Genomic DNA, 26,611 nt, shown 5'->3' on the forward strand with positions numbered 1-26,611 from the left:
TAAGTGAAATTTATGGGTTAATAAAGGAAAGATTAAGCTTGTTTTATACAATCCTCTACATGTCCCTTTCAGAACATTCCAAAATCTTTGCAGTCAATGAAGTGCAGTCACTTTTCAAAAGTACCTCCCACATGAATCCATCACCTTAACCCGCTTCAACACCTGCACACTGTAGATGCAGTGTGTTCCAGCAACTACCATTCCATGAACTTTCTGTAACTGCCTTGGCAGCATTGCCCAAACCTGTGACTGTTACCATCTAGGAGGGCAAGGCCAGGAAACCCAGGGATCATCATCTCTTCCAATTTTCCCTTCAAGGCAGGCAATATCCTGACTTTGAAATATTTTGACATTCCTTCAGTGTACCTGGGTTAAGGTCCTTGAATTCCCTCCTCACAAGATTGATCAGCACCTTCACAAGATATAAGAGCAGGAATGGACTACGCAGTCTCTGGAGGTTGCTCAACCATTTAACAAAATCATGGTTAATCTTCTACCTGTACTACCCTTTCCTGCCCAGTTCCAAAAATGTATCAACCTTATACTTGAATGAACTTAGCCAGTGAGCATCCATAGCCCACAGCCATCCAGAAGAGAAATTCAAAAAAATCACAAAACTGCAAGTGGAAAAATGGTAAATTGATAAATTGGTTTATTATTGTCACAAGTATCATCCATACAGATCATTTCATCACATCAGTACACTGAGGTAGTACAAGAGAAAAGCTATAACAGAATGCAGAATATAGTGTTACAGTTACAGAGAAAGTGCAGTGCAGGCAGACAATAAGATGCAAGACTATGACGAGGTAGATTGTGAGGTAAAGAATCCATGTTAATGTACAGGAAGTCTGTTCAATAGTCTTATATGGGATAAAGCTGTCTTTGAATGTGGTGATATGTGCTTTCAGGTTTTTTGTATCTTCTGCCTGATAGTGGAGTCGGGGGGCAGGGGGGTGGTGGGGTAGAGGATGGGTGGAGAAGAGAGAATAATGTGCTGAGCTGTGTCCACAACTCTCTGCAGTTTCTTGTGGTCTCAGGCAGAGCAGATTCCATACCAAGCCATGATGCATCCAGATAAGATGCTTTCTATGGTGCATCTATAAAAATTGGTGAGTAGGGACATGCTGAATTTTTTTAGCCTTCTAAGGAAATGGAAGTGCTGGTACACTTTCTTGTCCATGGTGTCTACATGGTTGGACCAGGACAGGCTATTGGTGATGCTTACTCCTAAGAACTAGAAACTCTCAACCATCTCCACCTCACTAATATTGCTGTGCACAGGAACGTGTGCACTGCCCCACTTCCTGAAGTCAATGACCAGCTCTTTTGCTTTGCCGACATTGAGGGAAAGGTTGTTATTATGACACATTGTTACTAGGCTCCCTATCTCCTTCCTGCACTCCAAATCACCATTATTTGAGATTCAGCCCACTACGGTGGTGTCACCTGCAAACTTATAGATGGAGTAAGCGCAGAATCTGGCCACACAGACATGAATGTATAGGGAGTAGAGTAGGGGGCTGAGACACAGCCTTGTGGGGCATAAGTGTTGAGAATAATCATGGCAGAGGTGTTGCTGCCCACCCTCACTGACTGTGGTCTGTTGGTTAGGAAGTCAAGGATCCAGTTGCAAAGGGAGGTGTTGAAGCATAAGTCTAGGAGTTTGGAGATGGGTTTGCTTGCAGTTTTGTTATTGAAGGCAAAGCTGTAGTCAATAAATAGGAGTCTGACATAGGTGTCCTTATTATCCAGATGCTCTAGAGATGAGTGTAGGACCAGTGAGATGGCATCCGCCATGGACCTCTTTCAGTGGTAGGTGAATTGCAATGGGTTGAGGTTACCTGGGAGGCTGGAGTTGATGTGTGCTATGACCAGCCTCTCGAAGCACTTCATGATGGTGGATATCAGAGCCACCGGGAGGCATGTTACCTATATTTTCTTTGGTACTAGCATGATAGTGGTCTTCTTAAAGCAGGCGGAAACCTCAGATTGAAGTAGGGAGAGGTTAAAAATGCTCACATCCCATGACAGACTTTAGTGTGTGCAGTTCACTAAATGATTAAGTAGATGAACGTCTATTGTAATTAACCCTTTTTTGAGGCTGTGCAAGTCCAATTAAGAAGTTATATAAACAGATAAAAGCATCAATGGTTTAAAAGAGATGATAGAAGTCTTTTTCTCCTTCTAATCAATGTTACATATCTGTATATAAAGGGATCATGCACAGAACATCGAAAGGCCAATACTTATTACTCACCCCAAGTTGCCCTTCAGAATGTAATGATAAACCAGTGCTGATGACTAACATGATCTCTTTCTGCCTACTATTTAGCATTGTGGCATCACCTCTGGTGGATCTGTCCTGTTAAGGGAAGCCCCAGAGATGGATATGGAGGAGTCTAAGATGTTGGTTGCAAGGTATGAATCTGTAAATATGACAGTGTCAGGCTTGACTAGTCTATGGGATAACTACACAGAATGAATTTGGGGCAGGACAACAACTTTGTCTGCAAAATGGATTTTACACACAGTTATCATCATGAAGATAAGTTTTAAATTACGGTGATATTTGGTGAGCTTTTGCATTTAGATGGTAAACTTCAGAAAACAAACTGTAGATTCCAGACAATGCCTGAGCATTTCAAAATAGATTTATTAACAGCCATGGAAGTATTGTCACACTACAACAAGGCCACAAAGGATCACAGTCCACCACTAAACATGTTTTATACCACTTGAGTTTTATGTAATTGTTAATCTGTTTCACTTTAGTGGCTATAATATATATCAGAAAGACACATTCAACATAAATTTTCTCTCCCTCTCTCATAGCAAACACCATAGTTCATAGCAACTTTTGTCACTTGTGAGCTATTAATTTGGGCCTTTTGTGGGATACAGCCATATTCCAATGGTGCTCAAAATGATTCCGGAGCAAGCCATACCTGGACTCAGCATGAAGGTGAACAGCAAAATCTATGAACTTGGCATGAAGGTTGCTGTGCACAGTCTTGTACAGAAATCACCTACAAGATTAACCTCGACTAGATTTGCTGCTGTGAATAAACAGATGATATTTTTTCCACTGTTTCAGGTAGACTCAAGGAGAACGCAATGATAAAAAGAAAAAAATCTTCCAGTCTTACTTTCTGAGGCATAACAGGGTGGTAAAACCATCAGTAGCAACGTGCTCTGCAATATTCTCTTTCAGAGATCCATTCTTTGCTTCTATTCAGTACTGAAGTTAGAATTCTATTGGAGATTTGAATGAGCAACCTTAACCACATTCCAAGTGATGTCGTAATAAAGCATCAACCAAACCAATCCTTTCTCTTGATAACAATAGTACAATTCTGAACCTGATTCAATTTTATTTTTCTGTTAAGCTACTAGATTAATGCCTGGGATGAGAGGGTTGTCAGGTGATGAAAGTTTGAGTAAGATGGTCCTATATTCTATGAGATTTATAGGAAGGTGAGGTGATCTCATTGGGCAGGATTCCACTGCAGTCATGCCAGCAAGTTGTTAGAGAACTGCTGGCTTGTTGCACTGCATGCGTTTGCATGTTACAGACTTCTGAACCTGCCTGCTGTGGTGGGAAGTGCAGACTCACTGAAAGTGAGGTACAAGTTCAACTCTGGCCTCTCAACCCACCCTTTGGACTCATGATAATATCTGAACTGATGAGTCAGATATATTTCAAAATCTGGATTGACTTTTGCAAAAGCAAAATACTGCAGAGAGTTGAAATTAGAACAAAAAGTACTCAAAATATTCAGCAGTTCAGGGGCTCATCTTGATGAGTGAAACAGAGTTAATATTGTCAGGTCTCTGATTATTGATTATTTCAAAAAAGAAATAATCCTGTTTCTGTCCATGGATAGTGGCTGACCTGCTGGGCACTTCCAGCCATTAATTTTATTGACAGATTTTTGTTCAGCAAGGATATTCAAGATTGTTGAACCAAAGTAAGAAGATGGATTGATCAAAAGACCTCTAATTGAAAGGAGGAGTGGGCTTGAGGGTTTGAGTAGCTTCACATTTCTGTGTTGCTCAGATGATTTGACCACATGCAGTGCAAAAGTTTTCCAAACAACCTTTAAGAACTAATAGTTTGTTCTTTTTATTTTCAGTTCATGCACTCCAACCAATGGAATCCCTAAGATTGTATCCAGGTCGGAGCTTATGTCATTCTATCCCCCAATTATGTCATGGTATCCCCAAATTTAGTCAAGTTGAGTTTATTGTCTTATGCACAAGTGCGGTGAGGAGCAGATACAAAGAAAAACTTGCAGCAGTATTACAGGCACGCAGGTACAAAAAACACACAGAATATAAAGTGTACATAAGTTATACAAGACAGTGAACAGAGAGAGAAAAAAAGACTGTAAAAACAAGACATTAGTGCAAAAATAAAAGATAATGTAGCAATGTGGTTCCTATTACTTTCCAGGTCAAATATTTGTTGCACAACATGAGTCCTGCTGGAAAAGACACTTGAGGTGGGGGAAGCTTTTCTCCTTTACAAAGTTTGTCTTGCTATTGCCCAACCATGCTGAAAAACAGTGTGGCATAGCGAGCCCCACACTTAAACTCTGTGGAATTTAACAGTGTTTCTTCAATAAGTTTTCAAACAAAAAACTTTTGATGGAATTAGATGGCCATAGATAAAACATAGATATGAAATTGTATTTGTGCCACCAGTCCTGAAGTAATTAAGACAAACGGCACTGCTCACACATACTGTATGAGCTACTTGTGGAGATCGAGACAGGAAGGAATATAGATTTGGTGGCCTCAGTAGTTTCACCATGACTGCCAGAATGATATACTGCAGGACTTACACAGAAAAAATATACAACATCAATCATTGCAGTGCTTCCTCAGAAGAAGGAAAACATGTAGATGACTGATAGGGGGTCAATTGTGCCCACAACATTTAAACTAATTATGCCAGATATTGATACATTCTGTGTACCATTGTCATCTGGGTCTCAGGACCTTCCTAAAATAATATGCAAGGACCAGTAAAAGGTGAAGATATGAATCTGCTAAATTTTGATAATGGCAGGTGAATATCTCACAGATTGGAGAGTTTGCTTTTATTGTGGGGCACAACCTCAATTCACATTTTTCATCAGGGCCCCTTATTTGTTTAATCATTCACAGAACTGGGAAGCATTGACAAAGCAATCATTTGGTGTCAGTTATTAATTGCTGTTCAACCTGATGTTTTCTCAGGCCACCTTGAAGGTAATTGGGAGACAATCACATTGCTCTGGGTGTGGAATAACCCAGAAGGATACCGATGAAATAAATGGGTTTTTACAGAAATCCATTAGTTCCAAAGTCACCACAACTGAGACTAGCCTTTTATTCCAGACTTATTTGATTTACTTAATCTAAATATCCTTGCTGTCTTGCTGGGATTTGAACCCGTATCTGTAGATCAGCAATCCAGCCTCTGGATAATTGGTCTAGTAACATAACTCTTTTACAGTACTACCACAGTGCTGGAGCACAGCAGTGTGAATTAATGGCACATTTGTCATTTCTCACAGAGTGCACTGACTTCTTCACTGTGGAAAATGAAGTCAGGGCATTTTTCCATGGGAATAAAAAGCAAAATCACCACTTTAGGGAGAATAATTTACAACACAGAGGGGGAAGTAGGCCACACAGCCCTTCGACTGTGTTCCTACTTTCAATAAACGATTAAAAAAGAAAATAAGAAAATAATTCCAAGATCATCTATCAGGTCCCTTTAAAGATCTCCCAATGTATATTACTAGGAAGGAATTACTTTTTGAAGTGTTGTCTCTGTATAATATGGAAAACCAGGCAACTGATTTCTGCACACCAAATGCTGGTGAGCTCGCATTTGGAATATTGTATTCAGTTTTGGTCACCCTGCTCTAGGAAAGATGCCATTAAGCTGGAAAGACTGCAGGGGAGATTTTTAAGGATGTTGCCAGGAATTGAGGGACTGAGTTATGGAGAGAGGTTGAACAGGTAGGGACTTTTTTCACTGGTGCTTAAGAGAATGAGGGATGGTCTTACAGAGGTGTATAAAATTATGAGAGGTATAGATAGGATCAATGCACACAATCTTTTTCCCAGGGTTTGGCTAGTGGGGATAGGTTTAAGGTGAGAGGGGAGAAATTTAATAGGAACCTGAGGGGCGACTTTTTCATCCAGAGGGTGGCCAGTAAATGGAACAAGTTGCCAGAGGAAATGGTTGAGGCAGGCACATGAACAACAATTAAAAGGGACATGGACAGGCACGTGGGTAGGAAAGGTTTAGAGGGATATGGGCCAAATGCAGGCAAATGGGACTAACTTAGATGGGAACCTTGGTCAGCATGGACCAGTTGGGCCGAAGGTCCTATTTCTGAGGTGTATGACTCTATGACTCTCACAGGCAGGAATGTGATAATGACCAGATAAATTTTTGTAGAAATGTTAACTGTGAGTTAAATATTGCCAAGGTTAATTGGGATAACTTTACTTCCCTTTCACCACTGATGAATATTCTGAATCTGTGGATGTTTTGAAATTTGCAGGAGATTCTAGGTGTTCACTTCTGGCAGCAGCCTATGGTGGACAGACTTGATTGTGGAAGCAGGCAGGAAGCTTGGGCAATCACTGGAATGTTTTGACTCTGAAGGCCAGAGGTGTCCACTATTGTGTGTTTTGAAAGATAATTTCAAATCTTAATTAAGTTGTAATGGATATAATCCTAATTGCAAAATGAACACAGAACTGAGTTGTCAGTATCCAAATGAGAAATCTTAAGCTAATATCTCATAAAAATCAGCACCACACTTAGTCTGACAAAGGTCCACAACCAAAATGTTAACATTTTTTTCTATTCTAATTGCTGACCCCACTTTCAAGTGTTATGATTTTATTTCAGTCTTTTATTAATTATAATTCTTCCTAAATCCCCAAAACGGAGGATATTTGAGTTGTATGTTTATGCTGTGGATGTGGATGCAAACACCACATTATACTTGCTTTGAAGAGATGTCAAAGGATTATTAAGTTTACAAGTACCAGGAGAAAATAACTCAATTGACAGTAATTTACTGAGAGTCACTGGGTGACATGAGAGCACTGAATTAACGGTGCCTTTCCTCACACCATCAATTAATGCCAAATGACACCAGGCCCATTTAAAAAGAAAAAAAATGCATTAATGCTGTCTCTGGACATCTCAAAGCACTTTACAGCTAATGAAATGTCATTTTTTGAAGTCTGATCCTAATTATAATCTCAGAAATACACTTGTCATTTTGTGCACAAACAGCTATATGATCATAACCAAATAATCAAGCTTTTTTTAGTGACATTGATGAATTTCATGTATTGGCCAGGGTAGGGTTTAGAGGTCCTCAGTCAGTTAATAGCCATGTTACTTCCCCAACATAGCCTTGAGCATCAACAGTACCGACGTGTAATGGATCCATCCAACAGTTCTGCAGCTCACAAAACATCTTGTTCCATAAACCTCCTCAATAAAACAGGTCTAGGCAACGCATCACTTCAATCAGTGAAATATCACACGTCTTAGGTGATGAAAAAAAAATGATGTGACTGCAAAGGTGCTCATCAGCATCTGAAAGGAATAATGGAAATCGATGTTTTGAGCATGACGAGCTTTGACGATGAATGCCACCCAAAGTGCCTTTCACCTTCAAGTGTTGATCACTTGGACTGTAGTCTGTTTTAACAGCAGATTCTCTTTCTGCCTCTGGAACACCTGAAAGGCTTGACTATATTTTATTCTTGAAATCTGCTGGATAATGTACGACATGGGAGATTAACAGCTATTATAGAGTGCACAAGTACAGAGCACCATGGTTAGCTAATTACTATGAGAAGAGTGAATGACTGAATTCTGCTGAATATACAGAACAGAGTGAAAGCAAAATTAAAATAAATGGATATAGATGTAACTAATGCTAATACTGGCTAGTTACAGATAAGAGGACTGCTCATCTTAGACACACATGCTCATATATTATTTATATCACATTCTTCTTTTCATTCTTACATGAGATTATGGTATTGCCAACGAGAACAGCATTTATTTTTTTCCAAAGTATATTTTATTCACAAACTGTACAATTACACATTAGGGGGGATTGCATTGTTTTCATTCACAGCACCAAGCATATCTTTATATTTGCTTACTATAATAACATTATGTCAACATGGCAACAATTTCCTATGAGGGTTTGACCCTAAACCATGGCTGTCCTCATAGATCCTTTGTTGCGGTTGCACCAAGCTTCTATGTAATCCTCATCATTTAGTCTTGCACCTTGGAATATACCAGTCTGCAGCATTCAGTTGCAAGCAACACCCTTCACTGGAAGACCAGCAGGTTTCAGGCAGACCGAGTTGAAGATCTTACAGCAGCAACTAGTATTAATGTTAGTTTGTGTCCCTGAGAACAGCCCATAGAACACAGTCTTCTGTTATGCAGTTGCTTGGGCTAAATCTCAACAAAGGGTACGATTTACTTCCCATCTCAAGTTGACCTTGAGAAGGTGTTGATGAGCTACCTTCTTGAACCACTTCATGGTGAAGGCACTCCCATTGTGTTTTTAGCTCAGGATTTTAGTCCAATGATAATGGAAGAATATATTTCCATGTGGGGGTAGTGTGTGAGTTGGAGAAGAATCTCAAGATGATGGGTTTCATGATGAGGAATAACATGAAGCAATTATGATTCAGAGGACTGCAGATAATATTCATCAAGGGCAGTGATGCAAAATGGGCAGCAGCAAAATAGCTTGCCATCATAATGCAGTAGAATTAATTACCAGGAGATGAATATGTCATCACCCAAATCAAATTTCTTCCCCCACATGTGAAACACAGTGCATAAAACTATAAACTGCTTGTAGAGGTTGCAAGCTTAGTCTCCCTTTTTCAATCAGTTAAGCCGTAAAACCAGGAGACACAAGAAACTGGAGATGCTGGAATCTGGACCAACAAACAATCTGCTGGAAGAACTCAGCAGGTTGAGCAGCATTTGTAGAAAGAAAGGAATTGTTGACATTTCGAGTCGAAATTTTGCGTCAGGTCCTGACAGTTCCTTTCCTCCAACAGATGCTACCCAGCCTGCTGAGTTCCTCCAGCAGATTGTTTGATAAGCCATGAAACCAGGCTTATTGCTTGTCAACATTGTTTAACATTTGAATGTTTGTTGATGTCTCAGGCAAAAGCAATTGAAAATCAATCACGTCATTAAAAAAAACTAAATTAACAAAAAATATTAAAAAAATAAATGAGTTAACAACACTTAAAAAAATTAAATAAATATAAGTTAACACAATTAATACAAATAAAGTAAATTAACCAAAGCTATCTCTCTTCCCCACAACTATTCCTCCCCTTTCCAACCGAAGAAGTTGCCAGGTTTGAGCTGGCACCTGTTTAGCAAGCAGATCTACCAATGAAACTGTAGGAATTGGGAATCCAAGATGAATAGTTGAAGGTTGGAGCAATTTGGAATTTTAATGAAGTGGGTGGTTCAGTAGGTCTGGGACTTCAGTGCTTGTGTAAGTTTGCATGAGAGTTCCCAATGTCTTGCATGTTACAAGAGGAAATGCTGGCAGTTACACACAGAACTGCTGGAATATTTCAGGAACATCTGGATCCTTAGGTCAAAAGTCCAATGGTGTAGCAGTTGGTGCTGCTACCTCATAGCTCCAGTGACCCAGGTTTCTTCAGTATTGGCTTTGTCCTTCAGTATTGTCTGTGTGAAGACTATACCTTGGCCCTGTGACCATACAACTCCTATATCTCAAAGTAATGCTAGTAATTAAAGGGCGGCACAGTAGCATAGCAGTTAAGGTAATGCTATTACAGCGCCAGTGACCTGGGTTCAATTCCCGCTGCCGCCTGTAAGGAGTTTCTACGTTCTCCCCATGTCTGCGTGGGTTTCCTCTGGGTACTCCAGTTTCCTCCCACATTCCAAAGACATACAGGTTAGGAGCTGTGGGCATGATATGTTGGTGCCGGAAGACTGGCGACACTTGCGGGCTGCTCCCAGCACATTCTTAGCAACGCAAAAAGACGTATTTCACTGTGTGTTTCAATGTACATGTGACTAATAAATAAATATCTAATATCTAATGAGTTACTATAAATTACCTTTAATGTACTTAAGTGGAAAAAGAATCAAAGGGGAGTTGATGAGCATGTGAGCGAGAGTATGTTGCAGGATGGGGAAAAGGATTGATGGGATTGCTGTGCTGGGAGCCAGTATAGCTATGATAGTCTGAATGGACTCCTTCTGTGACAAAATAAGTAAGTTAATCCAGGTAGGTTTTGATGGAAATCCTAAAGGAAAAGTGAGAGAGGCAACAATGTTTAAGAAGGGAATTTCAGAACCTCGGGGCCAGGCAGATGGAGACACAAGTGACAATGATGGAAATCAGTAATTGTGACAAGAACCAAAATTAGAGATGAAGAAATCTCAGAGAGTTTGAGTGTAACATTATAGAACCGTTTTATGAATTACATATTTTCTATTTCCAGGTCTTTAATTCCATATGTTAAAATACTCTCAAATACATTCACTGCCAGTCTGGCTTTTTCTATGGGTACCAAGGAAGAATTTTAGATTACTTCCTTGGAAACATTGCTGTGGATTTAATCTAGGTGCCTACTTATTAGTTAAAATGTGAGCAACAGGTAGAATTGCTGTTCTCTGTAAGAGCCAATGATAAACAAATGCATCTATAAAGGGATGGTCAACAGGACAATCCTGTGATTAAATATTGATGCTTTGCATTTCCAAAATAAATGTTAGATATCAAAGTGAATTAACCACTTTGTTTAGTAAGATACCCACGACTATGCTCTTATGAACTTCACTGAGAATACAAGGAAATAAAAACAATTAGGCCCTGAACTTTCGTTGTAACAGTGTGGTTTGTATGGTTTCATATTGATGGGTGCAAAACTTGAGAACAGTTTTGCACAAGTAACTTATGCCATTTTCTATGTGATGCCTGAAACCACTCGGTTCTTTGTACCGAATGGGTCTTGGCAAAATTGGTGTTAAGATAATATGATTTCTACATAAGAACAAGAAAACCATGGGTATATACAGTATGTTAAAAAATAAGATGGTGCCTGTGTCTATCTCTGCTGCCTTTGAACTAACAGAAGAGACATGCAAGCATCTCACCACAAGGATTTCTTTATTAAATTCCTAATTAAAATATCAGCCTCTTGTTATTTAGATAATGACTGTACAGTGGCATTTTCCATTGGCAATAGATTGCATAATCAAACCACAGGATCCTGATGAGGAAGACAATATGGGAAAGCATATTTTTAATCAAAAATATTCATTATTAGGAACAAATTGAGGAACATTCAGTGCTACAATTTTATTCTCCATTGTTAAAAATAATTTTTAGAAATGCAAGGAACTCTTTGTATTTTAAATTGAAATGGATTATTCAACAAGCAAAGTTGTGGAACTCATCTGGAAACTTTACTGCAGTTCAGAGCATAATTTACATAATAATTTTTTCACAAAATTACTTGTTAATATTTCTGCTGCCAACACAACAACCTCTGCCTTCCTCCACTGCCTTAATGAATAACAACAGAGCTCTTGAAAATGTGTTTCCCTGTTATCATAGACATGGTTGAGAAATGCCTTCTAAAATAATAGGATGACAAATGGAAAATATTACTTGCTGTTGTTACAAGCCTCCTGTTGTAGGATCACATTGGCAGATTTGTTATAGTGCTTAGATACCTTGCATGTTGTACCAACGTTAGTGGATAGTTGGGGGGATTGATATGAAAAAGCATATTTGAAGCTGCCTGTACCATCTTATGGAAAAGAAAACTAATTGATCCCCTGTGATGTTGCACAGGGGAGAGAGAAGACCAATTATAGTCTTTGGGTGAAAGGTGATTAGAGGGTTGGGAATAACTTGACCAGGGCACAGAGATGTAATTCAGTCCCCATTTTAAAGTAGCACACTTAATCCTTTTTTTAATCCTTTAATGAAATGCAGGGAAAAATTTGCAAAGCAAGGAGGTTGAACTGGTTTGAAATAACAGTAAAGAAGCATCTTGGGAGTTGCTAAATTGGCACAGCTGGTGTCAATGTTGCAAGTTCAACGTGACCTGTTTATATAGGTAATTTCCATTGTCAATGCGGACAAAGGTTTCATAATCGAAAGCTCAGCAGGTGCATACAGAGCTAAGAATATCAGTATCTTATAAATAATATATGTCTAGAGTATTCATGTTAAATAAATAGTTAATTTCATTTTCACACAAGTTTCTTCACTTAACAATGTGATATGAAATATTGATAGCCTTTCTTCTGCCACTTCATTACTCCATGCTTTAGACTATCCTAGAGGATATTCCAAAGTGTACTCCTTTTGCCTTGTTTATTAGGTTTGATCTTCTGTTGTCCAGTTGATTTGCAGAAGGTTTTAAAGGTTAAACAGCACATATTTGTAAAGGTTCCTTAGCAAGTTTGACAGTAATCATGGTTAAGAAATGTGAATTAATTTAAAATGAATGAAAGGGAACACAGATAATGTGCTGAATTGAATAGGTTGATGAAATTTTAATTTTTCTGGATGCAATGGAAGTGTTTACCTGTTAAACACTGTTGAGTATAGAAATTTAAAAGCACGTTTAGTCAAGTTAACTAAATAATGACTTCATCTCTTCCTTTCCAGTTTAATTTGGAAACGTAAAGGCATTAAAGAATAATACTTCAGACAGTGAAAAATTCATAAGAACACATAGAAGTAGGAGCAGGAGTAGGCCATCAGACCCTTTAAGCCTGTCCCAACACATTGCCATCTGGAGCTCCTGGTTGTCAGTCATTTTAATTCCCCTTCCCATTCCCACACTGACCCGTCTGTCCTCAGCCTCTTCCATTGCCAGGATGAGGCTAAACAAAAACTAGAGGAACAGCTCCTCATATATCACCTGAGCAGTCTATAACCCAATGCTATGAACACTGAATTATCGAAGTTCAAGTAACCCACTTCCACTCTGTCCCTTTTCTCTCTCCTGCCGATCCACCCTGTCCCTCCTGTACCCATCCCACCTTCCAGCCCCCTATCAATCTGTTTCTTTCCCCTCCTCCACCTACTCTGTCTACCGATCACCCACGCACTCCTCCCACTGATTCCCCTCTCCCACTGGTCCCATTTGCCCTCCCCACCTCCCTTATTTGGTTCCATGCTCCACCTTCCTTCCCTATCAGATTCCATCATCTGCAGCCCTTTGTTGCCTCCACCTATCACCTCCCAGCCCCTGTGACTATTTCCACTCTTCCCTCCTCCATCTGCCTATCACCCCTCCTCACCTGTATCCACCAGTTGCTTGCCAGCTTTTGCTCCACCCCTTTCCCTCACCTCTTTATATTGGCCAGCTCTCCTCTGTCTTTCAGTCCAGATGAATTGTTTTGACCCGAAACGTTGACTGTCCATTTCCTTAAACGGATGCTGCCAGGTCCACTCAGTTCCTCCTGCAGTTTGTTTTTTGCTCCAGATTCCAGCATCTGCAGTCTCTTGTGTCTCCATTTAATCTGATCATGATGATCTATGCTGGCCTCAAGTCCTCTTCTGTACCATTTCTCCATACCCCTCTATTCCACCATCTATCAAGTATTTATTTACCCCCACTTTAATTACTTCAGTGATCCAGTTTCCACCATTTGCCAGGATAGAGAAATCCAGAGATCCATCACCCTCTGTGACAAGGAATTTCTACGTACCTCAGTTTTAAATGATCAACCCCTTATTTTGTAATTATGTCCCCTTGTTTGAGACTCTCCCACCTGTGAAAACATCTCAACATCCCTGCTATTAATGGCCTTAGTATCATGTATGTTAGAATAAGGTCATCTCTCATTCTTCTAAACTCCAAGGAATATAGTCCCAAACTATCTGGTCTCTCTTCAGCTGTTTCCAATTAATATCCTTTGATCTATAATTTAAATAACTAATTTGCTGCTCCAAGTCACAAAACAATTATATTTTCCAACCTTCAGAAATGCCCAAGACTTAGTATGTTTACAAATTTGCTTTTATTTTTAGTACTGTATTGGCTCTGAGGTATCAGCTATGTTGTGTATTCCTCCTAAAGCCCTCCTGGCTTCAATCACTTCCAGTGCCTTTAAAGATATTGGGTATCAGGGGAGGAGAAGAATGATGATGTAGCTTTTAATGTAATAATTTCCATGTCACCAATTAAGTTGCAGTACCATACACCATTTTCTGTTCAGTCTACCTGTAAAACTAATTGGATTCCAAAACTGTTTCTCAAATGTCATTCTTGATTGGTAAGCTTTTATTAAGTGAACCAATCATATTCTTCTGCACTCAACCACCACGACATCCTTTGGTCAACGTACCATATCCAGTCAAAATCAAAATGAGTGATCACTTTCAGAATCTAGTCAATTGTTTTACAATGTGCAAAGCAAATTAATTTCCCATTGCAATTGTCCTTGTCATGGTTTTGGCCTTGCTTAAATATCAGCTCGACTCTTTGATGCAAAAAAATGCACAAAACTCTATTTAAAAAAGTATGACCTTGGTAATATTTACCTCGCCACACTAAATTGCTGGTGACCTGCAATAATCATATTGTTGTCTATGGGAATTTGCTCTGAATAATTTGGCTGATGTGCTTCCATGCTAACAATAGTGTCTACAACTCAAGTGTACCTCTTTGGGGAACCCTGGGGTTATGAAAATGTTATATAAGTGAGTTTGTGGGAGGATTGTCACATTTTCTTATTCCTGTGGCTCAGTGGCTACCGAATCATAGAGTCATAGACACCATTGTATGAAAACAGGTCCAACCTCACCTTTGGCCCACCTCAGCGCTGATCATCAACAAGCTATTTGCACTACTCCTACGCTAATCCCATTTTATTGTCCCCACATTATCATCCACGCCTCCCAGATTTGCTCACTCACCCTCATAGTACGAGAAAGTTACAGTGGCCAATTAAACTACATGACTTTGGGATGTGGGAGGAAACCGAGTACCCAGAGGAAGCCCATGTAGTCACATAGAAACATTGAAAACCTACAGCACAATTCAGGCCCTTCGGCCCACAAAGCTGTGCCGAACATGTCCCTATCTTAGAAATTACTAGGCTGACCCATAGCCCCCTGTTTTTCTCAGCTCCATGTACCTATCCAAAAGTCTCTTAAAAGACCCTATCGTATCCGCTTCCACCACCGTTGCTGGCAGCCCATTCCACGCACTCACCACTCTCTGAGGAAAAAACTTACCCCTGACATCTCTCTGACAGGGAGAACATATAAACTCCACCCTGACAACATCCAAAGTAAGGACTGAACCTGGGTCTCTGGCACTGTGAGACAGTGGCTCTCCTAGCTGTGCCGCTGTGTCGCCCAAGTATATTGGCTTTCTTTGAAATAAGACAAGATATTTCTTTATTAGTCACATGTACATCGAAACACACTGTGAAATATATCTTTTACTTAGAGTGTTCTGGAGGCAGCCCGCAAGTGTCGCCATGCTTCCGGCGCCAAAATAGCATGCCCACAACTTCCTTACCCATACGTCTTTGGAATGTGGAGGAAACCGGAGCACCCGGGGGAGACCCACACAGTCAAATAAATGGATAAAAGGATATTGGTGGTCCACAGTACATCAGAGATGTTCCCTGTTAAATCTGTTGACTTGCTGGATACAACGTCTGCAGACCAATGTGTATGTCTGCTTCTTCAATAGTATAATAGTTTCACAGACAGTGAGGAATGTGCAGTTTGCAGTCAGTCTTAAAGCTTCAACCTGAAAATAGTGAGTGTGCTGTCTTATAAATAAACTCCTACCTCTTCGGATGATTTTACTCTGTTTTAATGTATTCCAAAGATAGTACTAATTGGTGATGAGGATGTTGAAAAATTTATTGTAAATTCTTTGTATTGTATTGTAAATTTATTGTATTGACTCTTGTTTAGCAAGGTTTAAGTGACATTAGAGCACAAAAACTGATTTATCCCAGTGTGTCCCGTGACACTTGTAAAGAATCTCATTTGTTTAAGGCCTCTTTGTATAGTAACAAAAGTGTATAGCATAGCAAGTGACAGTAGCAAAGAATAGTGGCATTGGCTTATCACTGAACTACCAAACCAAAGTTTAGCAGCGACATTGTTCAGTAAGGAAACAACTGACCTGCTTCAACTGACTGTATTGGGAATCTATGCATGTACAACCAAGCTCGAGAACCACTTATCCCATATCTCGAATGAATGAACAAGTTCTTTAAAGCAAACAATATCTTGAAGGTTGAAAGAGAAGGTGATATTGTAAGAACCCAAATGTTGCAACATGTGAGTACAAGAAAATTTATACCTAGTGAGATTGGACCTGGAGTAAACGGCACTTATCCTCCACCCATGATACCACTGGATGGAACTGAAGTTGATTTGAGATATGGAAGGATGTTTGTGATACCGGGGAAACATACCTCAGATGAAGTGTTTAACCAAGGCCCCATCTGCACTCTACAATGGAGCAAAGAAAAATCCCATGGCACTGTTTTGGAGAAGTGTAAGGGAGTTCTCTCCCTTGTTCTGACCAACACTTATCCTTGAACGACCATCAATAGTTGTAAATTATCTGATCACTTTCATATATGTCTTCCAGTGCACAAAATAGTTGTAGTGTTTTGTATATTGTAACCATGAATGCACTTCCAAAATTGCCTCACAAGAACATTGGGACTTACTGAGGTTGTCAAGGTTGAAATAGAAATGCAAGTCTGAATTTTAAATCTTTGAAGATCTTCCCCAGTGAATGGTGTTTTTGTAAATGCTGCATGCATTATTGAAAACACTGACTCAGAGGATATTTCAGAACAATCGCAAATTTCAAATCTGCTAAGATAGCCCCACCTTTTTACCTAGCACAAATTGTGGAAGTACTAATTTTTAATGAAGTTAGCTGTTTTTTTTCTTTAATTTTGTTAGAGTACATTGTGCCTTTATGCTTTTTAGACAGTAGATTCTGGCTGAGGGGCAGATGCTGGAATCACTGAGGGGCAGATGCTGGTGGTCTCACCACAGTGTCTGAATGCACAGTGTCAAGCATGTTCTCAAGATGTTGACCAAGTAGTGTGGGTCCTGATCTGCATCAGCAAGCACTGAATACTGCTGGAGGAACAAACCTCTGAGTCAAAATTTATCCCATCATTACTTTGAAGTAATTGAACATGAAGCCCTGGATTGAATCTTTTCTATCCTTAATTTTCCTTTAGTTACAGCTGGATTGGAGGCTTTTATCACTGAAATGAGGAGCCTAAGGGACTTACTGTGGCCAAGGGATGAAAACCGATGTTAAATGAGGCAGTGCTCATCAGAAAGATCTGGAGAAAGAATGGATTTAGCACATACTTTTGGAACTAATGGATCACTGTCATGATTTAAATGAAGGCGCTCTCACAGAAAACTGTTCGCTTACCATTCAAATGCTGATTGGGTTTGATGTTCCTTGAGTCATGTATATATAGCCTGAATTCACCCACATCCACCAAATGCACGATTAACATCAATGCCACATTACTGCTCCTGTTTTGTAGCTTGCATGGAGATAAATACAGAAGGATTAGATGGCTACACTGTTTTTCCAAGGCCAACCACTTCTTCTCTCTTCTCTTTCATCACCAGGGTGATGTTGAGAACCAGAGCTCTGTGTACAGTTTAAAATGGACTTACGTTGTAAATTATGAAAAAAAATACCAGCACACTTACTCTGAGACAGGGCAGCTAATTTGTACAATACAATATTCTCTATGCAATAGTAGGATTAAGCTTGAAAACACGCACCACGAGAGTCAAGGACAGCTTCTATCCTGCTGTTATAAGACTCTTGAATGGACCTTTTGTCTGACAAAGATGAACTCTTGATCTCTCAACCTACCTGTTCATGGCCCTTGCACCTTATTTGTTCACCTGCACTGCAATGCACTGTCTCTGTAACGGTAACTGTGACACCATTCTGTTATTGTTTTTCACTTTGTACTACCTTGATGGACTTATGTTTTGGAATGATCTAGGAACAGAATTTTTCACTGTGTCTTGGTACATGTGACAATAATAAACCAATTACCATCTATCCTGATGTTGATTGAGGAATAAGTACTAGCCTGGATACTTGCTTTTCTTTCAAGCTGGGCCCTGGGATCTCCTACAACTGTTGGAGGGAGCAGCAGTTTATCTGAAAGATAGCACCCTCCAGATGTGCGACATGACCTCAGTACTGGAGCCTTCCCTTTCAATAACCTTTGAATATAGAGGAGCTAATGACATAATAATGTTTTTTTTAACTGAAGAAATATCAGTCCAGTTTTTTTTGAAGTTTTTGGTTGGCTTTTGTTTATTTTTTTTTGATTTGGGGGTTCTCTTTTCATATAATTAAATTTCTTTTCAATTTTTTGTTTGTATCACGCTCACTTAGCAAGAAAGCAGGAGGTCCAGATTATATATTTTACTCCTCGTGAGTATATATATTAACAGTTATTATTGTTATCCCGATCTCTTTGCACCATATGTATAAGCATTAATGTTATGTATATTAATTGAATTAATTTGAAATTCAATAAAAAGATTGAAAAAGAAAGTACTGGAGCCTTGTCGGCCTAAAGTTTGGTATTTAGGCCTCTGGAGTTTGATTTTTCCCCTTCAGTTAGACAGTTGTGGATTCAGGTGTCCTGTTAAAGAATCAGTTTTATGATAAAGATTTCTGTCCAGAATTTCAGCCCTGATCAGTAATAACAGTACTCTGTTTGGCAGAGGAGGCACTGCCACCACTTTTAGTAGCACAGTGCTGTCTGTATGGACTATGCTTGTTTTCCCTGTGACTGAAAGGATTCTTCCTGCAATGTGCAGGTTAATAGCTTAATTGACCTCTTACATAGGTGGTTGATAGAATAACTGAGATCAGGTTGCAGGGATATTTAGTGGGGGAATGGGATGCTCTGTGAGGCGGCATATAGTCGATGAGCCAAATGTTCTCCTCCTATGCTATAAGGAAGTATGGAGCCATAGAACTTCCAAACAGGGTTGAATTTCTTTGCATACATTTTGTTAAAAGAGTCATCTTTCCCAGAATCGACTGGTAGTTCCCATCTGGAAGATGACAAAAAGCCAGCCTGGACCTTCAACTTCACCATGGAATCATTTTGTTTGAGTCTCTTCAATATCATTGCAGACAAGCTTAACTAAAATATTGAGTAAGGCCACCAGATGTGAGAGATGAGGAAGATCCTGACCCTTTAACCCTTTGATGCAAGAAAGAAAAGTCTTTGGAATGCTGAGCTGCGATAATCTGGCAGGAACTGGAGATAGAGGTCAAAGAATACAGGATACTATGCTGTATATTGTTCATTAAGGGAATGAAGTGAGATTCTTTTTGGAGACACGAGAGTTGTAATTGGTTTATTATTGTCACCCATACTGAGGTACTGTAAAAAACTTGCATACCGTTCATACAGACCATTTCATTACACAGTGCATTGAGGTAGTACAAGGTAAAACAAAAACAGAAAGCAGAATAAAGTGTAACAGCTACAGAGAAAGGTAAGGTCATAACGAGGTAGATAGTGAGGTCAAGAGTCCATTCTATCATTCTAGAGAACTATTCAATAGTTGAATAACAGCGGGATAGAAGCTGTCTTTAAGCTTGGTTGTGCGTGCTTTCAGGCTTTTGTATCTTCTGTCTGATGGGAGAGGGGAGAAGAGAGAATGTCCTGGGTGGGTGGGGTCTTTGATTATGCTGGCTGCTTTAACAAGGCAGCAAGAAGTAAAGATATGAGTCCATGGAGGGGAGGCTGGTTTCCGTGACATGTTGAGCTGTGTCCACAACTCTCTGCAGTTTCTTGCAGTCACGTGCAGAGCAGTTGCCATACCAAGCCATGATGTATCAAGATGGGATGCTTTCTATGGTGCATCGATAAAAGTTGGTGAGGGTTGACAGGGAAATTTCAAATTTCTTTAGCCTCCTGAGGACATAGAAGTGTTAGTGAGCATTCTTAGCTGAGGTGTCTACAAGAGTGCAGATGCTGGAATCTGTAGCAAGAAACAAACTGCTGGAGGAACTCAACGGGTCAGGCAGCATCTGTGGAGGGATAGGCATTGTTGACATTTCAGGTCGAGACCCTGCATCAGGACTGAGAGTGGAAAGAGAAAATAACCGGTATAATGAGGGGAGGAGTAGGGGTGAGACAATAGGTGGGCTGAGGAGGGTTGAGGAATGATGGGCAGAAAGAGCCAGGTGGGGGAGAGGGGTGGAGTTGGGAGACAGGCAGGTGAGTGACAGGTGGAAGCAGACAAGGGAAAAAAAAGAGGCAGATAGAGCCAGGTGGGGGGAGAGGAGGGTGGCGGAGACAGAGGCTGGAGCGTGATAAATGGTGACATGAAGACTCTAATCTGATAAGTAAGGAAGGTAATAATGCGATCCATTCAAGGGAGGGATGAAGGGCAGCAGGGACCAAACTTTTTTTAAATTCATTTGCAAGATGTAGGCATTGCCCTAGCTGTCCATAAGGAGGTGTTGGTGAGATTTCTTCTTCAATCATTACTGTCCATGTGGTGAAGGTATACCCACTGCATTTTCTGGTGGGAAATTGCAGAATTTCGACTAGCCATTATGTAGGAACAGAAATATTTTTCCACATCAGGCTGAGAACCAGTGGGTGGTGATAGAATCATAGAGCTATACAGCATGGAAATAGGCCCTTCGGCCCAACTCGTCCATGCCGACCAAGGTGCCTACTTGAGCAACTCCCATTTGCCTGCATTTGGCCCATATCCCTCTAAACTTTTCCTGTCCTTGTACCTGTCTAAATGCCTTTTAAACTTTGCAATTGCATCCACCTCTACCACATTCCTCCGTGTGAAAAAGTTGCCCCTCACATCCCCTTTAAATTTTTCCCCCTGATCTTAAATCTATGCCCTCTAATATTAGGCTCCCCTACCCTGGAAAAGACTGTGACCATTCACCTTATCTATGCCCCTCATGTTTTTATGTACTTCTATAAAGTCACCCCTCAGCATCTTACACTCCACAGAAAAAATCCCCAGTCCATCCAATCTCTCCTTATAATTTAAGCCTTCAGTCCAGGTAACATCATTTTGAATCCTTTCTGCACTCTTTCCAGATTAATGACATCCTTCCTATAGCTCGGTGACCAGAACTGCACACAATATTCCAAGTGTGGTCTTACCAATGTCTTGTACAGTTGTATGGTGTTGCCATATTTCAGATGAGACGTTAAACAAACATCTCCTACACCTTCTCATGCAAACTTAAGAGACCCTATAGCAATATTTTGAGAAAGAATAGGTATTACCCCTTGTGTCCTGGCCAAAATTTATCCCTCAAACATGTCACTAAAACAGATGATCTGCTCATTATCAAATTGCAATGCACAACTTGGCTGTTGTGTTCCTTACATCACAACAGTGAATATATTTTATAAGTATTTAATTAGTTGCGAAACACTTTAGGATGTTCTGTGGACATAAAAGAGATGGTATGAATGCAAATCTTCCATTTATTTTTTTGAATGTGATGTTTCTGGTTGAGGTTGTCAATTTTGTTGAATTATTGGAACTTTTGTATTATGGGCTCAAGTCCAGGAAGAGAATGGTTGAGACTGCTAATCTTGTTTCCAATAGAAACATTATGACCGATAAGGAGAACATTTTTTACAATGCTGGATTCAAGCAAAAATTTTTCGGTTCATTCATGGGATGTGGATGTCACTATCAAGGCTAATATTTATTACCCATCCAGTATTCTTCTGGGGAGGATAATCATGGCAGTTTTCTTGAACTGTTATGTCTGTGTGATGAAGATGGGATTTCCAGAATTTTGAACCAACTACCATGAGGGAAATGTAAGGCTTTTCCAAGTCACTGTGGTATGCGATGTGGAGAGGATTGGGGAAGTAGTAATATTTCAAAGTGGATTTTGGAGGTGCTGTTGAGAAAGACTCAGTGAGTTGCTGCAAAACACCTTGCACTGAATATGCTGGATGTGGAGTGACTGAATGGCTCAGGGTGGTGACAGGTGTCAAACAGGCTGCTTTTCATGAAGTGTCTCAAGCTTGTTGATCGTCATTGATTCAAAAAGAGATGGATGTGTGCCCCTACACAACAGTCCCCATCTATGACTCCACCATACGGCCCAAAAGGCCCAACGCATTCATTCATATTTGCTTTTAGATTTATTCATTGGTTTGTCCATTTCCATTTCATTGACATGGAATTGGAAAAGTCTTTACTTTTGCATTGCTTTTCTCCAATCCTGATCCCTTGCACGTCCTCAATTCTAATTGCCCTTCCATTGATACTTTCGGTTATAAGGCCTTAAAAATCTCCATGATGCTGGAGGAACTCAGCAGGCCAGGCAGCATCCGTGGGGAATGCTGCATAGATACTGTCTGGCCTGCTGAATTCCTCCAGCATCATAGTGTTTTTCATCTAGATTTCAGCATCTGCAGTCCTTTGTTTCTCTTAAAAATCTCTGACTGTCCAGCTCTCCCTCCTTTATGTTAATCATAGGAGGCCTTCAGTTACTTCTCCTGATATCTTCTTTCATGGCTTTCTCGTCTGATTGTTAGACAGATTTGAAATATCTACTTGAGTCAACAACCTGAGATCTATACCCTGGGGGTCGCCGCTGATCAGAAACTCAATTTGACTAACCACAATACCATGGCTACGAGAGCAGGTCAGAGGCTGGATATTCTGTGGTGAGTGACTCAAAGCCTTTCCACTGTCTAAAGGCACAAATCAGGTCTGTGATGGAGTGCTTTCCACTTGTCTGGATGAGTGCAGCTTCAACACTTTTAAGAAGCTTGGCATCATCCAGGAGGTGATGGAAAGGCCTATTATCATTGGTGAGCTGGTCTAACGAGGTGTTGAAAGGGTGTATTGTCCAGTAGGGCTGGCCTTTCTCACAGAAAGGTGTGATTTCATGTATGGGTATTTACATAAGTGTTTTAATGAATGCCCTAAAATCTGCTTGTTCAAGCCTTAACTGCCTACAGGGAAGTTTTGGTCAATATAATTTTATTTATTGAAAAAAACAACAAGATGCTGGAGGAACTCAGCAGGTCAGGCAGCATCCATGGAGAAAAACAGACAATCAATGTTTCGGGTCAGGACCCTACTTCAGGACTCAGTCCTGAAGTAGTAATTCTATTTATTTATTTATGGGAGTGGGTGTCACTGACAAGACCAGTATTATTATCCACCTTCAGCAGCCTTTGAGAAGGTGGTGATGAACCAAGTTCTTGAATCGTTGCAGGCCCTCTGGGTAAGGCATGCCCACAATGCTATTGGGTCAGCATTTCCAGGACTTAGACCCAACAGTGACGAAACAACAGTCATAAGGAACAAATGGGTTTGCGCCTATTTTTGACAGCCTATGTTCTTCTTGATAGTTGAGATCGTGGGAGCAGTCACAGAAGCAAAAGAGTATGGAGCAGTGCACAGCACAGACATGCAACAGCTATGTGGTCACCATGGCCATTTTGGTTTATTCATTGTCTATTTTATACCTGTATATCAGCATGTACCAACAAAACTTTAGCTCTATTACCACTTCCTTTAAATTAAGTAGATGATGAGCAGACAGCAAATGGGAATGGACAATATTAAAGAGAAACAGTTTTCTGTTCCACAGGTATCATGTAGATTTGACATTTTGTATGCCTGCCATTTTCAAGTAGTCACATTGATCTGGGATCAATGTTAAATTGACTACTTTTTCTTCATTTTGTTGAAATATATCTATTTCAGACTTAGAGAGATTGTGTTTGCAATGCTGGCAAGTTTTGCTGGAAACACCAAAGTGGCATATGTATGTGTTCAGCCTCGACCTAATTGGAGTGCCAGGGTATTTGATCGATTGCAGGGTTTGATAATAACAGGAAATATTCACTGACATTGGTGCCATTGTAGCTATTGTTGCATTAGACAGTAACCTTCAGATTGCAACATGTGGAGTATGCCCTCTTGAACTAAATAAAGGAATCATAAGAAATGGTGTTCAAGATTTGTACTGAATTTTTTAGATGTAGACATGGGAAATCAGGTGAGGCACCAAGCATCGAATCACAATGTAAGCTATTTATAGTGGAGGCATAAGAGCCTGCAGATACTGAAACCTGGAGCGAGAAACAAACTGTTGGAAGAACAAACAGCATCTGTGGAGACAAAGTGATGGTCAATGTTTTAGATCAAGATTTTGCATCAAGACTGAGAGCGTAGAGGGGAGATGGCCAATATAAAGAGGTAAGAGGGAGAGGTGAGATAGAGGATGGTAGTTGATAGGTGGGACTAGGTGAGGTGGAGGATGATAGGTAGATGGACCCAGTGCGGGAAGCGGAGGTGGGAGTTTAGAGATGGACTGGTAGGTGATGGGTGGAACCAGGTGGGGGAGGAGGTAGGAAAGGTAGGCCAAGGGAGAAGAAACTAGATGCAGAGGACGAGAATATAAAAGCAGGGTTGTACTGTTGAGGATTTATAAGGTGTTGGTCAGACTGAATTTGGAAATGTTATGAGCAAGTTTGGGCCCTGTATCTAAGGAAAGATGTGTTGGCCCTGGAGAGATTCTAGAGGAGGTTCACAAGAATGATCCTAGGAATGAAAGGCTTAACATATGAGGAGCGTTGGATGTCTCTGGACCTGTACTCAATGGTGTTCAGAAGGATGAGGGGGGATCTCATTGAGACCTACTGGATATTGAAAGCCCTGGATAGAGTGGATGTGGAGAGGATGTTTCCATTAGTAGGAGACTCCAGGATCGGAGGGCACAGCCTCAGGAAAAAGGGATGTCCCTTTAAAACAGATGAGGAAGAATTTCTTCAGCCAGCGGGTGAATCTGTGGAATTCGTTGACTGTGGGGGCCATGTCATTAGGTGCATTTAAGGCAGAGATTGATATAGGTTATTGATTTGTAAGGGGGGGTTAAGGGTTACAGGGAGAAAGCGGGTGAATGGGGTTGAAAAAAAATCAGCCATGATTGAATGGTGAAACAGACCCGATGGGGCCAATGGCCTAATTCTGCCCTTATATCTTATGGCCTTATGGGTGGATAGGTGTGTGGATTTTGCAGCACCTCTCCCCCCAGGCAGAACAGAGATACGGTTCCCTAGTCCTTACATTTCACTCCATTAGCCTTCATATCCTTCACCACTTCTGCTTGTTCCAACAAAATCCCACCACCAGACACATCTTCCCCTATCAACCCCTCCCCCCACCCTTTTGTTTTCCTCAGACACCACTCACTCCATGTCTCCCTGGTCCGCTCACCCCTCCCTGTCCTCTGCCACGTTCCCCTGCAACCACAGGAGGTGCAACAGGAGGTGTAACCATAGAAAGCATCCTATCTGGATGCAGAGACGCAAGAAATTTTGCAGATGCTGGAAGTATCTGGAGCAATATACAAAATGTGCTGGAGGAACTCAGCAGGTCAAACAGCATCCATGGAGGGAAATAAACAGTCGATGTTTCGGGCCGAGACCATTCATCTCGATGCATCACGGCTTGGTATGGCAACTGGTCTGCCTGGAACTGCAAGAAACTGCAGAGAGTAGTGGACACAGCCCAGCACATCACAGAAACCAGCCTCCCCACCATAAACTCTGTCTATACCTCTCGCAGCCTTGGTGTAGCAGCCAGCATAATCAAAGACCCCACCCACCTGGGTCATTCTCTCTTCTCTCCTCTCTCATCAGGCAGAAGATACAGGAGCCTGAGGGCACATACCACCAGGCTCAAGGACAGCTTCTATCCCACTGTGATAAGATTATTGAACAGTTCCCTTGTACGATGAGATGGACTCTTGACCTCACAATCTACCCTGTTATGACCTTGTACCTTATTGTCCACCTGCAATGCACTTCCCTGTAGCTGTGACACTTTAGTCTATATTCTGTTATTGTTTTTACCCTGTACTCCCTCAGTGCACTCTGTAATGAATTGATCTGTACGAAAGATATGCAAGACAAGTTTTTCACTGTACCTCAGTACAAGTGACAATAATAAACCAATATCATTACCAATACCAATACCAATTTGTCCCGACACTTCCTCCCTTACCATCATCCAGGCACCAAACTAGCCCTTCCAAGTGAGGCAGAGATTCACATGCACGTCCTCCAATCTGGTCCAAAACATTGACTATCCCTTTGCCTTCACAAATGCTGCTTGACCCACTGACTTCCTCCAGCAGTCTGTTTTAGTCATTTATAAACCTGCAGGCCATTCCAATGTGTGGCAAACCACTGATATTATTGTGCAAAAACAATGCAAAAAATTCTTTCTCATACATTCCAAAAGGTGTAAAGTGGGAACGTTCACACAGGAAATAAAAACTTGCATTTATGTGCATCCTTCATATCCCATCACATGTCTTTTTTATTATTCCAAAATATACTATATTCATCATAAAAAACAAACTATATACAACAATAAAACAGTGCAAACCTTTACAGTCATGTACGGATCCTATCACATGTTACAACCAATGAAGTAGTTATGAA

Source organism: Pristis pectinata, chromosome 7, assembly GCF_009764475.1.
Source record: "Pristis pectinata isolate sPriPec2 chromosome 7, sPriPec2.1.pri, whole genome shotgun sequence".
Lineage (NCBI taxonomy): Eukaryota > Metazoa > Chordata > Chondrichthyes > Rhinopristiformes > Pristidae > Pristis > Pristis pectinata.